Source organism: Mesoplodon bidens (genome assembly GCF_964165515.1).
Source record: "Mesoplodon bidens genome assembly, chromosome: 13".
Classification (NCBI taxonomy): domain Eukaryota; kingdom Metazoa; phylum Chordata; class Mammalia; order Artiodactyla; family Ziphiidae; genus Mesoplodon; species Mesoplodon bidens.
The window spans coordinates 10,070,346-10,090,688 of record NC_138169.1 but is presented as its reverse complement, the minus strand read 5'-3'; the positions used below and the strand labels follow the sequence as shown (position 1 = coordinate 10,090,688).

General features: G+C 40.4%; 1 protein-coding gene across 9 annotated transcripts in view; it reads left to right on the top strand.

Annotated features, from left to right (window-relative positions):
* Positions 1 to 20,343, top strand: part of ATXN2 (ataxin 2) — a 137,176-nt gene that overhangs the window by 12,992 nt on the left and 103,841 nt on the right. The window lies entirely within an intron of this gene.

The following is a 20,343-nucleotide window of genomic DNA, read 5'->3' as shown; positions in this document are numbered from 1 at the left end:
AGCCTCCTGGTCTAAGCTTGTGAAAGCTGACTAGGGTCATAATTGAAAGGGAGAGGGAAAACTGTATTTGAGTGGACCCACCATGAGCTTGTTCTGCTAGGGCATATACATACATTTTACATATATATAATGTGTATACTTTCATTCTCATTTGATTATCACACAGTCCTGTTAGATAATCTGTTGCCCCATCGCATTTTACCCATGAGGAAGCTAAGGCCCAGAGACGCTAAGTGACCTGTTTTAACTTTACTCAGCTAGAAAGTGGCAGAGATGGAATGACTTACTATTGTTGTATTTAGGATCTCTGAGAAGGTGTATGCGAGTGAGAATAGAAGAAAGCTGGAGATGGATTTAAGGAATGTTACAATTAGTTTCTTACTTTAATTGACCAGAAACCTGAGTCACTAGCTTCCCCGGGTGAAGGAATGTAAGTCAACAGGCTCCTTAAGATGAAAAGTGGAAAAGAAAATGAGGAATTTGCATTTGTGACAGATAAGGAATTTAGTTATTCATAGTCTGTAAATGTTATATAGGGAGTCTGCATTAGTTTTAACCCAATCTAAAAGGTCAGAGAATAAATGAGAGTTCTTATTTATTGTTAGCACCTTTTTCCCTGTGTAAAACATGTCAGAGAAAAACTAGCATTTCTGAGCCAAGTGGAAGCCATTTTTCTGAAGAAGAAAAGCTTAGGTATGTATGTATGATGTGAAAACAGTTTATGGGGAGCTCTCTGTTTATATAATGATGGTCACCGTTTATTCTGTGCCCGTTAAGTTTCAGGAACTGTGCCGAGTGCATTACTTATATAACCTTTAATCCTTACAACAGCCCAGCCTGTCAGGTTGGTAGTGCCATAGCCGTTTTTTTTTTTTTTTTTTTTTTTTTGCGGTAGGCGGGCCTCTCACTGTTGTGGCCTCTCCCCTTGCAGAGCACAGGCTCCGGATGCGCAGGCTCAGCAGCCATGGCTCACGGGCCCAGCCGCTCCGCGGCATGTGGGATCCTCCCAGACCGGGGCACGAACCCGTGTCCCCTGCATCGGCAGGCGGACTCCCAACCACTGCGCCACCAGGGAAGCCCCATAGCCGTTTTAAAGATGAGGGAATGGCACTTCAGAGAAATTAAGGAACCTTGCCCAGGGTCAAAGGGCTAGGAAGCGATGAAGCTGAGATTCTAACACTGTAAGACTTCAGAGCTTTTGCTTTTTAGTAACTGTGCTCCACTGCTTCTAGGTAAGCTCTGTGGCAAAACAAAAGCAGATAAAAATCAATGAAGAAAACAATTCAGTCATTATTGGGAGCCATAAAATGGCTTCCACTACCCATGCCTTAATCCTGGCAGTTCTATTTATAAATGAATCTGGTTCCAAAAGCTTAAGATTTTTATTTTAAAATTTGTAAACAATGTTATAAATGGTGGCTAGTTTTCTGCACCTATGTTATCAGATAGTTGTTACCCGTAATTAATTTGAACTAAGTAGCGTACTGTATTGTGGGTTAAGAAGGCATTTTTGGCTTGATCTAAGAATTCCAACACCACTTAATGATGTTTCTGTAGGAGAATTAGAGTGCCAGAACCCACTTCTCCACTCTCCCTGTCTTAGTCAAGCTGGAGGCTATATAGCCCTGGGGCTAGAAAAACACTGAATAAGACTTCAGCAGCACACATTAGTCCTCCAAAGAGAAGGGATTAAATCGTTGAAGAAATGATTCCTATATTTTGTGGCTTTAGGGAAGTTCCTGGCTATGCTGCAGTTATTTCTATGGGCCAGTCAATCATGTTAGGCAATCATGCATTTTATTCTTTTTTTTAAAAAAAAAATTTTATTTATTTATTTATTTATTTATTATTTTGGCCGTGCTGGGTCTTAGTTGCGGCATGTGGACTCTTAGTTGCAGCATGTGGGATCTAGTTCCCCGACCAGGGATCGTTCCTGGTCCCCCTGCATTGGGAGTGCAGAGTCTCACGCACTGGGCCACCAGGGAAGTCCCCATTTTATTCTTTTTTTTTTTTTTATTTTTTTTTTGCAGTACGCGGGTCTCTCACTGTTGTGACCTCTCCCATTGCGGAGCACAGGCTCCGGACGCGTAGGCTCAGCGCCCATGGCTCACGGGCCTACCCACTCCACGGCATGTGGGATCTTCCCGGACCGGGGCATGAACCCGTGTCCCCTGCATCGGCAGGCGGACTCTCAACCACTGTACCACCAGGGAAGCCCCCCATTTTATTCTTAATTTTTGCAACACATTAATTTTGCCCACCTGTTTAACCTAGCCTTCCTTTTGCTATTAGATTTAGACTCTACTTTTTTTTGGTAACCCTTCTGCTCAGAAATCATCCTATTCCCAAGCCTAAGGTCCTTTTCACTCTCAAGGCTTTCCATGATCTAACCCAGGAGTGGCAAATGTCTTCTGTAAAGAGCCAAATAATAAATCTTTTAGGCCTTGCAGGCCACATGTAGTTTTTTTGCGTATTCTTCTATTTAAAAAAAAACAAAAACTTTTTAAATGTAAAAAGCATTCTTAGCTCTGAGCCATATAAAAACAGGCCACAGGACCATGGACATTTGCCAACCCCATTTTATCTTTCCGGTCATGTTTTCCATCAACTCTTCAGAACATGACCTCCATTTAAATCAACATGGTCTCCTTTTCTCATTGCCTCTGCAGGTATCAAACTCAGCCTCTACTGCCTGCCTGCCTGCCTACTCTTCCATCAGTATTCTCCTTTTCCACATCCTCATACTTATCCTCTAAGATCTAGTTCAAATCTTCCATGAAGCTAGTCCTCATTTATTTTTCTTTTTATTAACTCTTGGTAGAACTTAGCTTGTCCCATATGTTAGCTTATTTGAGAACATGTTCCATGTTTTTTCATAGCAGCTTGCTATAAACTACAAGAATAAAAAGATTCACATTTTCCCTCAAACAATTTTCTGGTGAATGTCTGAAGTTACTATTTCTTTTCACAAGACAGTGTTCCTTCTATGTGGCATCCTATACTCCTCCCCCAAATCTGAATTTTAGAATTGGAAGCTTGCATTTGAGATCATCATGACTCATCCTCTTTATTTTGGACAGGAGCAGGAACTTTAAATGACTTGTCCAGAGTCACACACAATTTATGTAGCACCCTAGGCCTTTTCTTACTTAGCGGCTTACAGCAGGTTATTTCACTTGTGCTTGAGTTTCTTCCTCTGTGAAATGGGGGTGATGAGGATTAAATGAATTTTATGTGTAAATTGCTTAAATCAATGCTTGGCACGTGGTAAGTGCTCAGTAACTTTCAGCTGTTACTGTTAGCATGTTTGAAAATCAGTAAAGGGCTTCCCTGGTGGCGCAGTGGTTAAGAATCCGCCTGCCTAATGCAGGGGACACGGGTTCGATCCCTGGTCCAGGAAGATGCCACATGCTGCGGAGCAACTCGGCCTGTGCCCCTCAACTACTGAGCCTGCGCTCTAGAACCCGTGGGCCACAACTACTGGAGCCCATGCGCCTAGAGCCCGTGCTCCACAACAAGAGGAGCCACTGCAGTGAGAAGCCTGTGCACTGCAACGAAGAGTAGCCCCCGCTCGCCACAACTAGAGAAAAGCCCGCACGCAGCAATGAAGACCCAATGCAGCGAAAAATAAATTAGTTTAAAAAAAGAAAATCAGTAAAAAACTACCTGAGCAAATTAAGGCTGAAAACTGTTTGTTGATGGGTTTGGGGTAATGCTTTATTAGTAGACACAGTTTAGCATTTTGTTGAGCTTGTGTGCATACTGTTGATTAATTCAGTAAACATTTGAAGCTCTCAGAATGGGATAGTTAAAAGATGAATGAAGGGCTTCCCTGGTGGCGCAGTGGTTGAGAGTCTGCCTGCCGATGCAGGGGACATGGGTTCGTGCCCCGGTCCTGGAGGATCCCATATGCCGCAGAGCGGCTAGGCCCATGAGCCATGGCCGCTGACCCTGCCGTCTGGAGCCTGTGCTCCGCAACGGGAGAGGCCACAACAGTGAGAGGCCCGCGTACCGCAAAAAAAAAAAAAAAAAAAAAAGTGAATGAAGCATCTCTGCTTCCAAGTTAACCAGTGAGTGTAGTGGGGGAGGGCAGGATGCAGGTAGTATAAACTGGTAGCACTGAGAAGCGACTGCTTTGGGTGGGTGGTGAAGAAAGTGATGAGTATTGACATGGATCTTAAGAAATGATAAGCAGTTTCCAGTGAGGCCATGGAAGAGAAGAGGAAGTTCCAGGCAGGGAAAAGTTTGTGCCAAATTACAGAGATGCTTGTAAACATGGTTGTGGGTTGAAAAATTTGGTTCACACTGTGGTAGAAGAATTGGAGGAAGTAAGTATTGAAAGCAGGGAGACAGATTTGGAAGCCCTTGTAGTTAGAGAAGAAATGAAGTGAGCTTGAAATAAATGCTAAAGAGAATTTTTTTAATAAGAATTTTTTAATAGAAAATTTCAACATAGATAAAAATAGAACAGTTCAATGAGCCTATGTATCTGTCACTCAGTTTCAGCCGTTACCAGTGAGTGATTCATCTTGTTTCCCCTTATTCCGCTCTTCCCCATTATCGCTTGTAGTCTTTTGAAGGGGAGTGAAGTTGTTTTGAGGCCCTAGGAAAGATTAATGACCAGTGGGTAAAACCACTGGGAGAGAGAGTAGAGTTCACTATAAGGAAGCACTCTTGGTGTATTAGAGGGGATGGATGCTTTGGAAGGTATATAGCACCTACTCCTGGAGAAGCTCAAAGAGAGGGCTGGAACTGCACTGTCCAGTATGGTAGCCACTATCCATCCACATCTGGCTGTTTACATTAAAAAATATATTTTTTTAATGTGGCCTGCATTTTAAATTTGATTATTTTATTTTTGGCTGCACCACACGGCATGCAGGATCTTAGTTCCCCCACCAGGGATCCAACCTGTGACCCCTGCAGTGGAAGCGTGGAGTCTTAACCACTGGACCTCCAGGGAAGTCCTGCTATTTACATTTAGAATTAAGTTAATTAAAATTCAAAAAAAATCAGTTCCTCAGTCACACTAGCCATATTTCAAGTGCTCAGCCACCACATATGCCTAGTGGCTACCGTATTGGGTGGCATGGATATAGAACTTTTTTTTTTTTTTTTTTTTTTTTTTTTGCGGTACGCGGGCCTCTCACTGTTGTGGCCTCTCCCGTTGCAGAGCACAGGCTCCGGACACGCAGGCTCAGCGACCATGGCTCACGGGCCCAGCCGCTCCGTGGCATGTGGGATCTTCCCGGACCGGGGCACGAACCCGTGTCTCCTGCATCGGCAGGCAGACTCTCAACCACTGCGCCACCAGGGAAGCCCCTAGAACTTTTTTTTTTTTATTCAGTATAGAAAGTTCTGTTGGACAGCACTGGACTTGAGCACCCATGGTTCCTTTTTATCCAAGTCTTCTGGAGCTTTTGGTATGTCTAGGTCGGATGTAATTGTGTATGACTTTATGGCCAAGCCCCCTTATCCCTTCCTCGAAGTAAAACTTCATTTGAAGAGTTGTCCCTGCCCCTCCCTGCACAATTCTAGTGTGTGCTGTAATATGAGGAAAGTAATTGTATTAGCTAACAATTATTAAGCAGTTAATAATGTGCCAAGCATTGTTCTTAAGCCAAGTTGTCTATATGGAATATCATTTAATTTTCACAACCTAATGAGAAGGTATTATTTATTTATTTATTTATTGAGAACATACTATTTTTGTCACCATTTTGTAGATCTTGAAATTAAGGCACAAAGAGCTGAAGTCATGAGGTTAAGGTCACAGAGCTAGGAAGTGATAGGGCCAGAATTTGAACCCAAGGAGTTTGCAGCAAACTGAAATAAATTTTTGTGGGGATGGTTCTTGAAACATTGATTCTAGATGATTATGTGGCTGCATTAATTTGGCGGTTGTTCTGTGTGAATTTAGTGTTGCCAGCCCTCAGTTTGCTAAAAAAACTCTAGCTTTTTACTATGTTTGGGTTGTCATGACATGCTCCCTACTGCCATCTTGTTTGACTCATCTTTTCAGTGAGGAAGTAGTTATTCAATAAGTATTAGTTATAGAATTTCCCTTTCTAATGAAAAGACTGAAATGGGAAGAACAAAATGACTCACCTAATTGAGTTAATTTTAAGAACTGGAATTAGATTTCTAGTTTTTAGTTAATTGTCCTTTCTCATGACAGCTGTAGTTTTTCTGTACTATAAAGAGAAATTGAATTAGTCAATATTTGTCATAATTCACATAAATTATACTATATACTTAACTTATTCAACAATTCAGAGTACTTACTTTGTGCCAGGCTCTGTTCTTAAGCCTTGGGCACTCAGTGGTGAATGAGACAGAAGTGTTTGCCCTCATGAGGTATATATTCTGGAGGTGAGGGATGGACAGAGACAGAAAGAAAATAAAGGAACATGTAATAAACAAAATTTCAGGTTTTTTTTTTTTTTTGGTGGTACGCGGGCCTCTCACTGTTGTGGCCTCTCCCGTTGCGGAGCACAGGCTCCGGATGCGCAAGGCTCAGCGGCCATGGCTCACGGACCCAACCACTCCGCGGCATGTGGGATCTTCCCAGACTGGGACACGAACCCGTGTCCCCTGCATCGGCAGGCGGACTCTCAACCACTGCGCCACCAGGGAAGCCCAAAATTTCAGTTATTAAGTGCTGTAATATACTAAGTATTAGTTACTTAAGTACTAAAACAGAGTGATATAATAGTAGCTGGGGAACTACTTTTGATGGGTTGGTCTGGGTAAGCCTCTCAGAGGAGGTGACATCTAAGTAACAAGAAACAATCAGCTATGTGAATATTTGGGCGAACAACATTATTACAACTCTTCTGGAAGGGAGTTTGAGGTATGTAGTATTCTTACTGTGCCGAAGAGTATCGGTTGTATCCATACAAGTAGTCTGGTTCTAGAAATGTGGATCCATGAAGTATTTTGACTGTGTACATTTGTCACCCAGGCTTGTTCAAATAGTTGTAGAAAATGGTGAATGACATGTATAGGTGCCGTGTTGAAAAGTGGTGATGAATGACCAGAATGGTGAAAAATGAAAAAGTAAACAGTTTTTCAATTACATTGTCTGTTGGCAGTAACAGTAGAAATTGCATATGTTCACCCCACCCACTCCTGGCCCCACCACAAATTTTGAAACAATAATGCAAGGGAATTTTATTCTTAGATTATTTAATGTGTTGCAGTTATCAGGTGTGCTCTTGGATTGTTTATATATATTTTTTATTTGATAATTCCAGTGGTGAATGAGACAGGTAAAGTATACATATGAAAACATGTTTTTAATTTTCTGTCCTAGACATAACCGTTGAAGTGTAAGCAGCCTGAAGGCAAGGCTGTGTTCATCTTGCTTCGTCAGTAAATATCTGTTAAATGTAAAGTTTTAAAAAGCCACAATTTTTGAGTGCTTCCTCTGTGCCAGACTGTTTTTAAATTTTAGAACCTTAATGAGGTATAATTGACACACAGTAAATCCCACATTTTAAAGAGTACAATATAAGTTGTAATAAATTTTGACCAAATGAATGTGTACCTTTTGCATATTATTTGATCCTCAACAACCTTGTGACCTTTCTTATTATTTCCATTTTACAGATAAGCAGACTGGGGGCCACAGTGGTTAAGTAATAACCTTTCTGGGGTCACATTAAGTGGCTGAGCCGAGATTTGAAATAGAGTTGTCTGAAAAGTGGCCCTTTGCGTTTTAGTATGCTCTCTGTTTTTAAGCACTGCACTCTGGCGTCCTAGTGCTTTCGGTTTCCCTTAGTCAGGGAATGTCTGAAATCTTTATAATTTATCCACAGTCCCTTCTTACTTGTTTCTTTTGCTCTCAGTGTATTGACGTTGTCCTTTGCAGCAAAAAGGAGTTTTAAATCTTGATCTCAAGTCCCGTTTATCTATTTTTTCATCTGTTGTTTGTGCTTTTAGTGTCATATCTAAGAATCCGTTGCCAAATCCATGGAAGATTTATTCTCATGTTTTTTGCCTTAAGAATTTTATAGTTTTAGCTCTTACATTTACATCTTTAATCCATTTTGAGTTAATTTTTATATATGATATGCAGTAGGGGTCCAGATACATTCTTTTGCAGGTGGATATCCAGTTGTCCCAGCACTATTTGTGAAAATACTAATCTTTCCCCATTGAATTGTCCTGGCACTTTTCTCAAAAATCAGTTGACGATAAAGGTAAGAGTTTATTTCTGGACAGTTAATGCTATTTCATTGATCTGTATGTCTGTCCTTATGCCATTACCATACTGTGTTGATTACTCTAGCCTCCCTAGATTATTTTGAAGCAATTCCTGACATCATGACATCTCTTCTGTAAATATTTCAGTATGGTATCTAAGAGAATGGAAACCATGATCACATTTTAAAAAATTAACATTAATTCCTTAGTATTTTTTAATGTCCCATTAGTTCAGGTTTTCCCTTTTTTGTCTCTTAAAAGAAAAACAAGGGCTTCCCTGGTGGCGCAGTGGTTGTGAGTCTGCCTGCCGATGCAGGGGACACGGATTTGTGCCCTAGTCCGGGAGGATCCCACGTGCCGCGGAGTGGCTGGGCCCGTGAGCCATGGCCGCTGAGCCTGCGCGTCCGGAGCCTGTGCTCCGCAGCGGGAGAGGCCACAACAGTGAGAGGCCCGCGTACCGGGGTGGGGAGGGAAAAAAAAGAAAAACAAAACTACTTTACTGAGGTATAATTAACACAGTAAAATTCACCAATTTTAAGTGTATAATATAATGAATTTTTAACATCACATTTATTTGGTTATAATTTACATACCATCAATTTCAATTTTTTTAATACTATATTTATTTATTTTTGGCTGTGTTTGGGTCTTCGTTGCGGTGTGTGGGCTTCTCACTGCAGTGGCTTCTCGTTGCAGAGCATGGGCTCTAGGCGCTCAGGCTACAGAAATTGCAGCATTGCAGGCTCAGTAGTTGCAGCACGTGGGCTCTAGAGCGCAGGCTCAGTAGTTGTGGCGCACGGGCTTAGTTGACCTGTGGCATGTGGGATCTTCTTAGACCAAGGATCGAACCTGTGTCCCCTGCATTGGCAGGTGGATTCTTAACCACTTCACCACCAGGGAAGTCTCTCAATTTTTTTTTTTTAAGTTTTAGGGTTTCTTTGGACCTGCCTTTAGTTTGGAGGGGGTGTGTGGCAGGTTTTTTGAGGTATAGTTTACATACAGTAAACTCATCCTGTTTAGTGTAAAGTTCTTTTAGTTTTGACAAATGTGTATAGTCATGTTGTCAATAACACAATTAAGATATACTACTCTATAAAGTTCCCTCTTGTGCCTTTATGTTAATTAAATCCCCTCCCTTGACCCTCAGCCCTTAGAATCATTGATCTGATTTCTACACCTGTATTGCCTTTCCAGAATGTCATGTAGATAGAATCATGGATTATGTAGCTTTTGGTGTCTGGCTTCTGCTTAGTCAATAAGCACAATGCTTTTGAAATTCATCCATGTTGTGTGTAGCATGTATCAGTAATTTGTAACTTTATAACGAAGAAGTGTTCTATTGTTAAGGATATGCTATCACAGTTCGTGTATTCATTCACTAGGTAGTAGACATTTGGGTTGTTTTCAGTTTTTGGTTATTATGAATAAACTAGCTACTAACATTCATATTCATTCCTGTTGTATAATTACCTAGGAATGAGATTGCTGGGTTTTAAAAGTATGTTAAACTTTATAACAGACTGCCAAACTCTTTTCCAAAATGGCTGTACTATTTTCCATTTCCACCAGCAGTGTATGAGAGTTTCAGCTTCTTGGTATCCTCACTAGCAGTTGGTATTGTCAGTCTTTAATTTTACCCAATAAATCTTATTTGGTTAAATGACTGTATAAGCCTTTTTTGCCCATTTATTGGGCTATTTGTCTTTTTTTTTAATAAATAAATAAATATTTATTTATTTATTTATGGCTGCGTTGGGTCTTTGTTACTGCATACGGGCTTTCTCTAGTTGTGGAGAGCGGGGGCTATTCTTCGTTGCGGTGCATGGGCTTCTTATTGCGGTGGCTTCTCTTGATGCAGAGCATGGGCTCTAGGCGCACTGGCTTTGGTACTTGTGGCTCGTGGGCTCTAGAGCACAGACTCAGTAGTTGTGGCGCACGGGCTTAGTTGCTCCGCGGCATGTGGGATCTTCCCGGACCAGGGATTGAACTCGTGACCCCTGCATTGGCAGGCAGATTCTTAACCACTGTGTCACCAGGGAAGTCTGGGCTATTTGTCTTATTAATAAGCTTTTTGTATAGTCTGGGTAGAAGTCCATTATCAGACATATTTTGCAAATACTTCCTTGTCTGGGGATTGGCTTTTTATTTTCTTAACAGTGTCTTTTAAAAAATTCTTTATTGGAGTATAGGTTTTGTTTTTTTTTTATACCGATAACATACATTTCACCATCCTAACCATTTTTAAAAAATATATATTTATTTATTTATTTATTTGGCTGCATCGCGTCTTAGTTGCGGCACTCGGGATCTTCATTGCTGCATGGGGGATCTTTAGTTGTGGCGTGCAAACTCTTAGTTTCGGCATGTGGGATCTAGTTCCCTGCCCAGGGATCGAACCCAGGCCCTCTGCATTGGGAGCGTGGAGTCTTAGCCACTCTACCACCAGGGAAGTACCCCGGAGTATAGTTGATTTACAATGTTGTGTTAGTGTCAGGTGTACAGCGAAGTGAATCAGTTATATTGAATACATATACATATATCCACTCTTTTTTAGATTCTTTTCCCATGTAGGCCATTATTTAACAGTGTCTTTAAAAGCACAGAATATTTTAAAATTTGATGAAGTCTGATTTGTCAGTTTTTTGCTTTTATGGTTTATATTTTTTCTGTCTTCTCTGAAACCTTTGCCTAACCCGAGACCATAAAGGTTTACAACTACCATATGATCCAACAGTTCCACTTCTAGGCATTTATCCAAAGAAAATGAAAACACTTGAAAAGATATATGTACCACATGGTCATTGCAGCATTATTTACAATAGCCAAGATAAGGAAACAATCTAAGTGAAATATATGTATACAATGGAATATTACTCAGTCATGAAAGAGAACGAAATGTTGCTGTTTGCAACAACATGGATGGACCTCAAGAGTGTATTGCTAAGTGCAGTAAGTCAGACACAGAAAGACAGATATTGTAGGATCTCTTATATATGTGGTTATCTTTAAAAAAACAAACTAAAAAACCAAGTTCATAGATACAGAGAGCAGATTGATGATGGCCATAGGCGGGGGGTGGGAGAAATTTTTTTTTTTAAGTTTTATTTAAACCTTTTATGATTAGGTCATTGATCCATTTCAAGTTAGCCTTGCTAAGCTTTCTTCTAGCAGGGTTTTTTTGGTAGATTCTCTGCATAATAATCATGTTGTCTTTTATTAAAGACAGTTTTCCTTCTTCTTGTCCAAACATTGTGCCTTTTATTTCTTTTTCTTACATAATTACGTAAGCTAGAACCTCCAGTTCGAGTGTCTCATCATTTTATTTTCCTTTTACAATTTCTCATGAGGGCTCACATGAGGTTCACAAGTTGTTTGCTATGTCTCAGGTCTATTTTAATCTACAGTTTACCTTACCTCTTCATCATTTTATGCGGGGTGCTTTTGATTTGGTGGTCATTACAAAGTCCTTGTCTTTCTGGAACTTGCTCATAGTATTGTCATCAAACGTACATTAGTAAAATACCTTGATTTTTTTTTTCCCCCAATAGGTGGATCAACCTCAATTGAATTGCATTGTGAAACCTAAAAATAATTAAATGAGAGCAAGAGTACTTTCATGACATTTCTCAATTATGTGTATGTTAAACTTTCGTGGAAAGTATATAGTGCTAGTAAGTTTCTTGTAGAAGTACTAGTTTGTGTAAAATAGCAGTAGACTTTATTTTTTTATTTTTATTTTTTAAATTAATTTATTTAGGCTGCGCTGGGTCTTCATTGTGGCGCTCGGGCATCTCCAGTTGCAGTGCAACGGCTGCAGAGTGTGTAGGCTTAGTTGCGGTATTATGGGATCTTAGTTCCCCGACCAGGGATCGAACCTGAGGCCCCTGCATTGGGAGTGCAGAGTCTTAACCACTGGACCACCAGGGAAATCCCCAGTAGACTTTATTTTTAGATTGCACTTATTGACATTGCAGCCACATTTCTTCAGTTCAGAGGTCAGCAAATTCTGCTTGTAATGACCCAGATATTTTAGGCTTTATGAGCCGTGTAACTTCTCTGTTGCATATTGTTCTTGGCTTTTTTTTTTTTTTTTTTTTTAACGCTTTAAGAACTTAAAACCATATTCACTCAAAGCCCAGACAAAAACAGGTTTGTGGGGGCTTCCCTGGTGGCGCAGTGGTTGAGAGTCTACCTACCAATGCAGGGGACATGGGTTCGTGCCCCGGTCCGGGAGGATCCCACATGCCGTGGAGCTGCTAGGCCCATGAGTCATGGCCGCTGAGCCTGCATGTCCAGAGCCCGTGCTCTGCAACTGGAGAGGCCGCAACGGTGAGAGAACCGCGTACCGCAAAAACAAAACAAAACAAAAACAGGTTTGTGGGCTGTAGTTTGCTGATGCTTGATTTAGAGAATTATTACAGATGGTCCCTGACTTAGGACGGTGTGAAAGCAGTAAGTGTTCAGTAGACACCCTACTTCGAATTTTGAATTTTGATCTTTTCCCAGGTTAGCTTTATGTGGTACGATACTCTCATGTTGTTGGTCAGTGGCAGCGAGTTGCAGCCACACGATTACGAGTGGTAAGCACTTACAACCATTCTGTACCCATATAATCACTGGTTTTCACTTTCAGGACAGTGTTCAGTAAGTTACATGAGATTTTCAACACTTTATTATAAAATAGGCTTTGTGTTAGATGGTTGTGTCCAACTGTAGACTAATACAAGTGCTCTGAGCACATTTAAGGTAGGCTAGGCTAAGCTGTCCTGATCGGTAGGTTAGGTATATGCATGTATTTTCAACTTTCAGCTTACACCATGGGTTTATCAGGACATAATCCCATCATTAGTTGAGGAAGATCTTTACTTTGAAAGCTTTCATGTTCATTTTTTTCTTTCTTCTTTGACTGGGCTTGTTAATTCATTAGATATTTATTGTGTATATCATATGTAGGCACAGTTCCTCTGTGCTAATTTTGGTAGATGGTAGAAAGATGGACAAGATCCTGTCTCCCAGTCTTGGTTATTTAAAAGCTTTCATTTCATCCAAGAGCTCCTGACCAAGGCCACAAATGGGTTTTGAAATCCCAGAGTTTCTTTGGCTACGTGATGTGCCTTTTGGGATGGCATCTGCTCTGGTACCTCCTAATTTTCTCAAAGGCATTGGCTGCTGACCACACGGTTTTCTCTAATGTGGGGCTGTGACTCCCTGAAGGAGCCATCATTATCTGCTTTGCACAAAAGCACCGTGTTGTCAGGTGATGACCCTGAGTAGTGGGCGTATGATAGGTTCACTGGTAACTATAATGAAGAGCAGATTATGCTAAATTCCAGTCTAGAGAGTTGAAGAGAGCACCATGTATTTGATTGGGATGGCATAATCCAAGGAAGGCTTCTTGAAAAGGTGGCATTTAAGGCTGGGCAAGTTTTTTTATTACAAAAATTTAAAGATATTTTAGACAATAAAGTAGATAGAAGTTAATGAATCATTCACAGTTCCTAATTTAAAAAAAATTTGTTTATAAATAACTTTAGAGTTACAGAAAAGTTGCAACAATTGTACAAAGAATTCTTCTGTACCCTTCACCTATGTTCTTCAAGGAACTTTTCACTCCATCTTTTCATTTTCTCTCTCGTTAAAATTAATATATACATATGTAATTATATAAAATTTAAATAGTTTTATTAAACATGTAAGAGACATGGTGCCCCTTAGTTCTAAATACTTCAGAGTGTATTTCCTAATAACAAGGATATTCTCTTACAAAACCACAGTACAATTGTCAAAATAAGGAAATTAATATTGTGCCAAATTATTATCGACCTTATTCACATTCTACTAATTGGTCCTTTACAGACCCCTGCCCCCGCAAAAAAAATCTGGTCTAAGAACCAATTCACGTTTATATGTTACATTCAGTTGTCGTGTCTTGTTGGTCTCCTTTAACCTGAAGTAGTTCCTTAGTCTTTCGTGATTTGACACTTGGATATTGCAGGTTATTTTGTAGAATGTCCCTCAGCTAGGGTTTGTCTGATGTTTTCTCATGATTAGATTCAGTTTATACATTTTTGTCGAGAATACTGCAGAAGTGATGCATGTGTTCTCATTGCCTGAGAGGAGGTGAATGATGTACATTTATCCTATTGCTCATGCTGTTAACTTTGGTCACTTGATTAGGAGGGTGCTGGGCTCCTTGTCTATAAAGTTATTTTTCACTTTGTCATTAATCAGTATCTTGTGACGAGTTGCTTTGTGATTATGTAAATATCCTGTTTCTACTTTACTAGATTAGCATCCATTGGTGATTTTTGCCTGAAAGTTATTACTGTGGTGATTACCAAATGGTATCCTAATTCCATCATTCCTTCTACATTTATTAGTTGGAGTTCACTTGTCAGGTTGATAGTATGACAAGGAAATGGAGCATGAGGCAACTCTCTAGGTGAAGGAGCAGGGCTCTGGGTCAGGATGGTACAGATAATTTCTGTGAAGAGTTCATCTCCAGTGGCCCAGGACTTATGTGAAAATGGCACACAGAGTCCAGCTGGAATGCCTCTTCTTCCTGATGAATTGACCTTTTTATCATTATAAAATGTCCCTCTTTATCTCTAGTGATATTTTTTGTTGTTTTAAAGCCTATGTTGTCTGATATTAGTATACCCACTCTAGCTTTCTTGTTTGCATGCTGTCTTTTTCCATCTTTTTACTTTCAATCTATTTATATCTTTCAGTCTAAAGTATCTCTTTTATAGACAGTTTGTAGTTGGATCTTCTTTTTTTTTTTTTTTAAATCAAGTAAGCCTATGTTAAGCAATGATTTTACCAATTTACTATCAGTTGCCTTTGACCACAGTCTGCACTGTTTTTGAGAGCACCCTTAGGCATGAACTTCTCTACGCACTGTTGCAAATGAATTTCATTTGGAGCTTACCTTTTTTTTTTTGCGGTACGCAGGCTTCTCACTGTTGTGGCCTCTCCCGTTGCGGGTCACAGGCTCTGGATCCGCAGGCTCAGTGGCCATGGCTCACGGGCCTAGCCGCTCCGCGGCATGTGGGATCTTCCCGGACCGGGGCACGAACCCGTGTCCTCTGCATCAGCAGGCAGACTCTCAACCACTGCACCACCAGGGAAGCCCTGGAGCTTCCCTTATTTAAAAAAAATTATTTTTTTATGTTTGTTTGTTTGTTTGTTTATGGCCCCTGTGTGGCTTACGGGATCTTAGTTCCCCGACCAGGGATCGAACCCGGGCCCTTGACAGTGAAAGTGCAGAGTCCTAACCACTGGACTGCCATGGGATTCTCTGTTTTTTTTAATTGTGGTAAAATATACATAACGCGAAAGTTACTGTTTTAACCATTTTTAAATGTGCGGTTCACTGTCATTAAGTACATTCGAGTTGTTGTAATACTACCACCTCTATTAAGTTCTAAAACATTTTCACCCCCAAAGGAAGCCCTATACACATTAAGCATTTGCTTCTAATTCCAACAGTCCCCCAGCCCCTGGGATCTACCATTCTACTTTCTATTTCTATGAATTTGAGTACTCTGTGTATCTTACGTAAGTAGAATCATGTAATAGTTGTCCTTTTGTGTATGTCTTATTTCACTTTGCATGTCTTCAAGGTTCATTCATGTTGTAGCATGTATCAGAACTTCATTTAAGACTGAATAATATTCCATTGTATGGATGGTACCACATTGTGTTCATACATTCGTCAGTGGACATTCGGTTTTTTCCCACCGTTTGCCTTTTGTGAATAAAGCTGCTATGAACATTGGTGTACAAATATATGTTAAAATCTCTGCTTCCAATTATTTTGGGTATACATTCAGAAGTGAGATTTCTGGATCATATGGTAATCCTATGTTTAGTTTTTTGAGGAACTGCCATACTGTTTTCCACAGTAGCTGCACAGTTTTGCATTCCTAGAAACAGTGTACAAGAGTTCCAGTTTCTCCCCATTTTTGTCAACACTTGTTATTTTCTGTTTATAATAACCATTGTTTGTTTATAATAGCCATCGTAGCTCATTGTGGTTTTGATTTGAATTTTTCTAGTTACTAGTGTGATTTGAGCATCTTTTCACGTGCTTATTGGCCAACTGTATAAACTTCTTTGGAGAAATGTCTGTTCAAGTCTTTTGCCCATTTTTGAACTGAGTTGTATGTTTTTTTTGTTTTTTATTTTTATTTATTTATTTTTTTGCGGTACGCGGGCCTCTCACTGTTGTGGCCTCTCCCGTTGCGGAGCACAGGCTCCGGACACACAGGCTCAGCGGCCATGGCTCACGGGCCCAGCCCCTCTGCGGCATGTGGGATCTTCCCGGACCGGGGCACGAACCCGTATCCCCTGCATCGGCAGGCGGACTCTCAACCACTGCACCACCAGGGAAGCCCTGTATGTTTTTTTTTTTTTTTTTTTTTCCTTTTTGCGGTATGCGGGCCTCTCACTGCTGTGGCCTCTCCCGTTGCGGAGCACAGGCTCCGGATGCGCAGGCCCAGCGGCCATGGCTCACGGGCCCAGCCGCTCCGCGGCGTATGGGATCCTCCCAGACCGGGGCACGAACCCGTATCCCCTGCATCGGCAGGCGGACTCTCAACCACTGCGCCACCAGGGAGGCCCTGTATGTTTTTTTTGATGTCGAGTTGTAGGAGTTCTTTATGTATTCTAGATATTAACCCGTTATGAGATATATGCAGGTATTTTCTACTGTTCTGTGGGTTGTCTTTTTACACTCTGATACTGTTTTTTTGCACAAAAGTTTTTAATTTTGATGAAATCCTTTTTATACATATTTTTTCTTATGTTGTATGCCTTTGGTGTCACAGTTAATAAATATTGCCAAATTCGAGGCCATGAAGATTTTCCCTTTTGTTTTCCCTTAGAGTTTCATAGTTTTAGCTCTTAGCTCTTAAATTTAGGTCCTTGGCTCCTTTTTTTGGGGGGGGGTGCTGCGTTGGGTCTTAGCTGTGGCAGGTGGGATCTTTCATTGCAGCGTGCAGGCTACTCTCTAATTGTGGTGCATGGGCTACATTGCCCCACGGCATGTGGGATCTTAGTTCCCTGACAAGGGCTCAAACCCACGTCCCCTGCGTTGGATGGTGGATTCTTCACCACTGGACCACCAGGGAAGTCCCCAGAATCATTTGTTGAAGAGACCTTCCTTTGAATGATCTTGACCCCCTTGTTAATAATTAATTGCCCGTAAATATGAGGGTTTATTTCTGGGCTCTGTATTCTATGCCATTGGTTTTTATGTCTGTCCTTAGGCCAGGACCACACTCTTTCAATTACTGTAGCTTTGTGATGAGTTTTGAAATTTGGAAGCCACACTTTGCTTTTGATTTTTGTGTATCTTTAAACGTTACAATAATTTTTCCTGCACATTTTGTTTTCTTCACATGCCATTATTTGTTGAAGGAGCTGTCATCTCTTAAGTGAAATTTACCACATTCTGGATTTAAGGGACTTGTAACCTCGTGGTACCAGTTAATTTACTCTTCTACCCAATGTTCCCTGTAAATTGGTAGATCTATACACTTGATTAAATCCAGGCTTCCATTGTGTCATATCCGAAGGCTTTTTTTTTTGACTTAAGGAAATTGTAAAAAGCAAGAAGAATGATGTAATGAACCTCTGCACACCCATCACCTGGCTTCAGCAGTTACCAACTCATGCCAGTCTTTTTTCATTTATAACCCCATCTATTTTCTCCTTCCTGTATTATTTTGAAGCAGTATGAACTCCGTATTATTATTTTTGTAAATTTCTTTATATTAATTTGACTGGCATTTTGAATCACATTTTAACCTCATGTTCAGTGGTTATTGGAAATTTAGAATCCTGGATATTGTTGTTTTGCTAAATCTGATCTGTCACATTATAGGTATATTTAGGACTAGGATATGACCTTAGCTTTTTTTGAGTCTTTTTTTTGTTGTTTTTTACTGTATGAAATATTAGAATGCTTTTCCTGAAATACTAAAGGAAAAGAGTAAAAGTCAAGCATAGTCTGAGTGGATCCAAAAAAGAAAAAAACAAGAATGAATGTGGGCTTTACCAGTTTCAGAGAATGTTACTATGGTGTGCTAACATTCCCTTTGGGTGTCCACCCACCTGGTAGATCAGTGGAAATCAGTGGTTACTATACTGATTTTGTACCACTTTGATACCACTCTGAGTCTTTTATTTTCCTTACTGACCAGTTTGTTTTACTAAGTAAACTGGATTGTTGAAATAATTGCTCTTTATTAGTCAAAGATACAACTGTACAATCAATAAAAAAAATAATGTGACTTCTGTAACGGAGTCTTACGTTTTAAATTTTTTCGCGGGCCTCTCACTGTTGTGGCCTCTCCCGTCGCGGAGCACAGGCTCCAGACGTGCAGGATCAGCGGCCATGGCTCACGGGCCTAGCCGCTCCGTAGCATGTGGGATCTTCCCAGACCGGGGCACGAACCCGTGTCCCCTGCATCAGCAGGCGGACTCTGAACCACTGCACCACCAGGGAAGCCCATGTTTTAAATTCTTTTAAATAGCATTGTGGGGATGCTGCATAAATTTAAGGGCACTTAATTCGTGTCATTTGTTTGAGTCTTTTAACTGTGGCATCACCGCAACCACTAGGATAAAATAAAATGGCAAGACTTAGCCATTTTATAGTCTTTGATGGGACTTCCCTGGTGGTCCAGTGGCTAAGACTCCACGTTCCCAATGCAGGGGGCCAGGGTTCAATCTCTGGTCGGGGAACTAGATCCCACATGCCGCAAGTAAGAGTTCGCATGCTGCAACTAAAGATCCCACATGTGGCAACAAAGATCCCGCACGCCACAACTAAGACCTAGTGCAGCCAAACAAACAAATAAATAAATAAAATCTGTTTGTCTTTGGCTGCAGACTACAAATAAATAGAAAAACAGTACATTCAAATGGTATTTGAAAGATGTAGAAATTGGGTTAGGCTTTATTGTCAAGTTTATTCCTTGTGATACAGTGTCAGAAAGGCAACTTAATCTAGAAATGAAGTCTATACTTTGGATCACCTGGTTTAAATACCAGCTCTACTGCTCTTGAACTGGATGATTTTGGTCAAGATATTTAGCTGCTAAGGTACAGTTTCCTTACCTGTAAAGTAGGGGAGAGATTTGACATAATGCTTACTGTAGTGTCTGGTTTTTCATGTTTTATAAATGATAAATTATTGGTCATATTCCTTAGACTTTAGGAATTTCTCTATCTGTGCTGTGTGAGAGGTAGAATGTTAGAAGTGGAAGGAATCTCAGGTGACTTGACTGAAGACATTATTTTCTTTCTTTCTGTCTTTTTTTTTTTTTTTTTTGGCCATGCCACAGGGCATGTGGGATCTTCCCCGACCAGGGATTGAACCGGCGCCCCCTGCATTGGGAGCACGGAGTCTTAACCACTGGACCACCAGGGAAGTCCAAAGACATTACCTTCTAGATGAGAGAAGGTAGATGAGAGTTGGAGACAAAATCAGCTGACATCGGAGTGCTAATATCAGTACTGCTTTTCTGAGAATGGGCATCATTCATACTGCTGGGCTTTTTCACCTGAATTGTGCTTCTCTTTGAATGTTTGAAGTTTGTGGCTTTATTTGAGTGTTGTGATTATTTTATTAGAATGAGATTCCAATACTGTTACTCAAGAGTAACTAATTTTACTTTATTAATTTTTTTATCATTTCATAAAGGGCCTAATTTTTTCCATTAGAGCAGGCCTTACAGTGTATTATGTTTTCTAAGTTCACTTGAAAATAGAGTTCATGTTACTGGAAATTACTTGACAACTGATGTTGGTGTACTGCACTGTTTCAGAGGGAGGGGTTTGGCAGGGAAAGGCACTTGTTATATAGATCCTGACAGAGGCACTTATTATTTAAAGTGAAAGTTCTTTGAATGATTCAACTTATTTTCAGATGTCTATCTGCAGTTGTAAACACAGTACCTATTTTTAGAGGTGAGGGAAAAATATGGGCAGTAACTTGATGTTAGTCAAATATGTCAGTTAAATCAGGAATAGAATCTATATTTTGCTCCTGGGTAGCTTTTTATAACAGAGTGAGTAGTTACTTTTGGAGTAGAGATTATTATATTTGGTATTGGTTATTTCTTT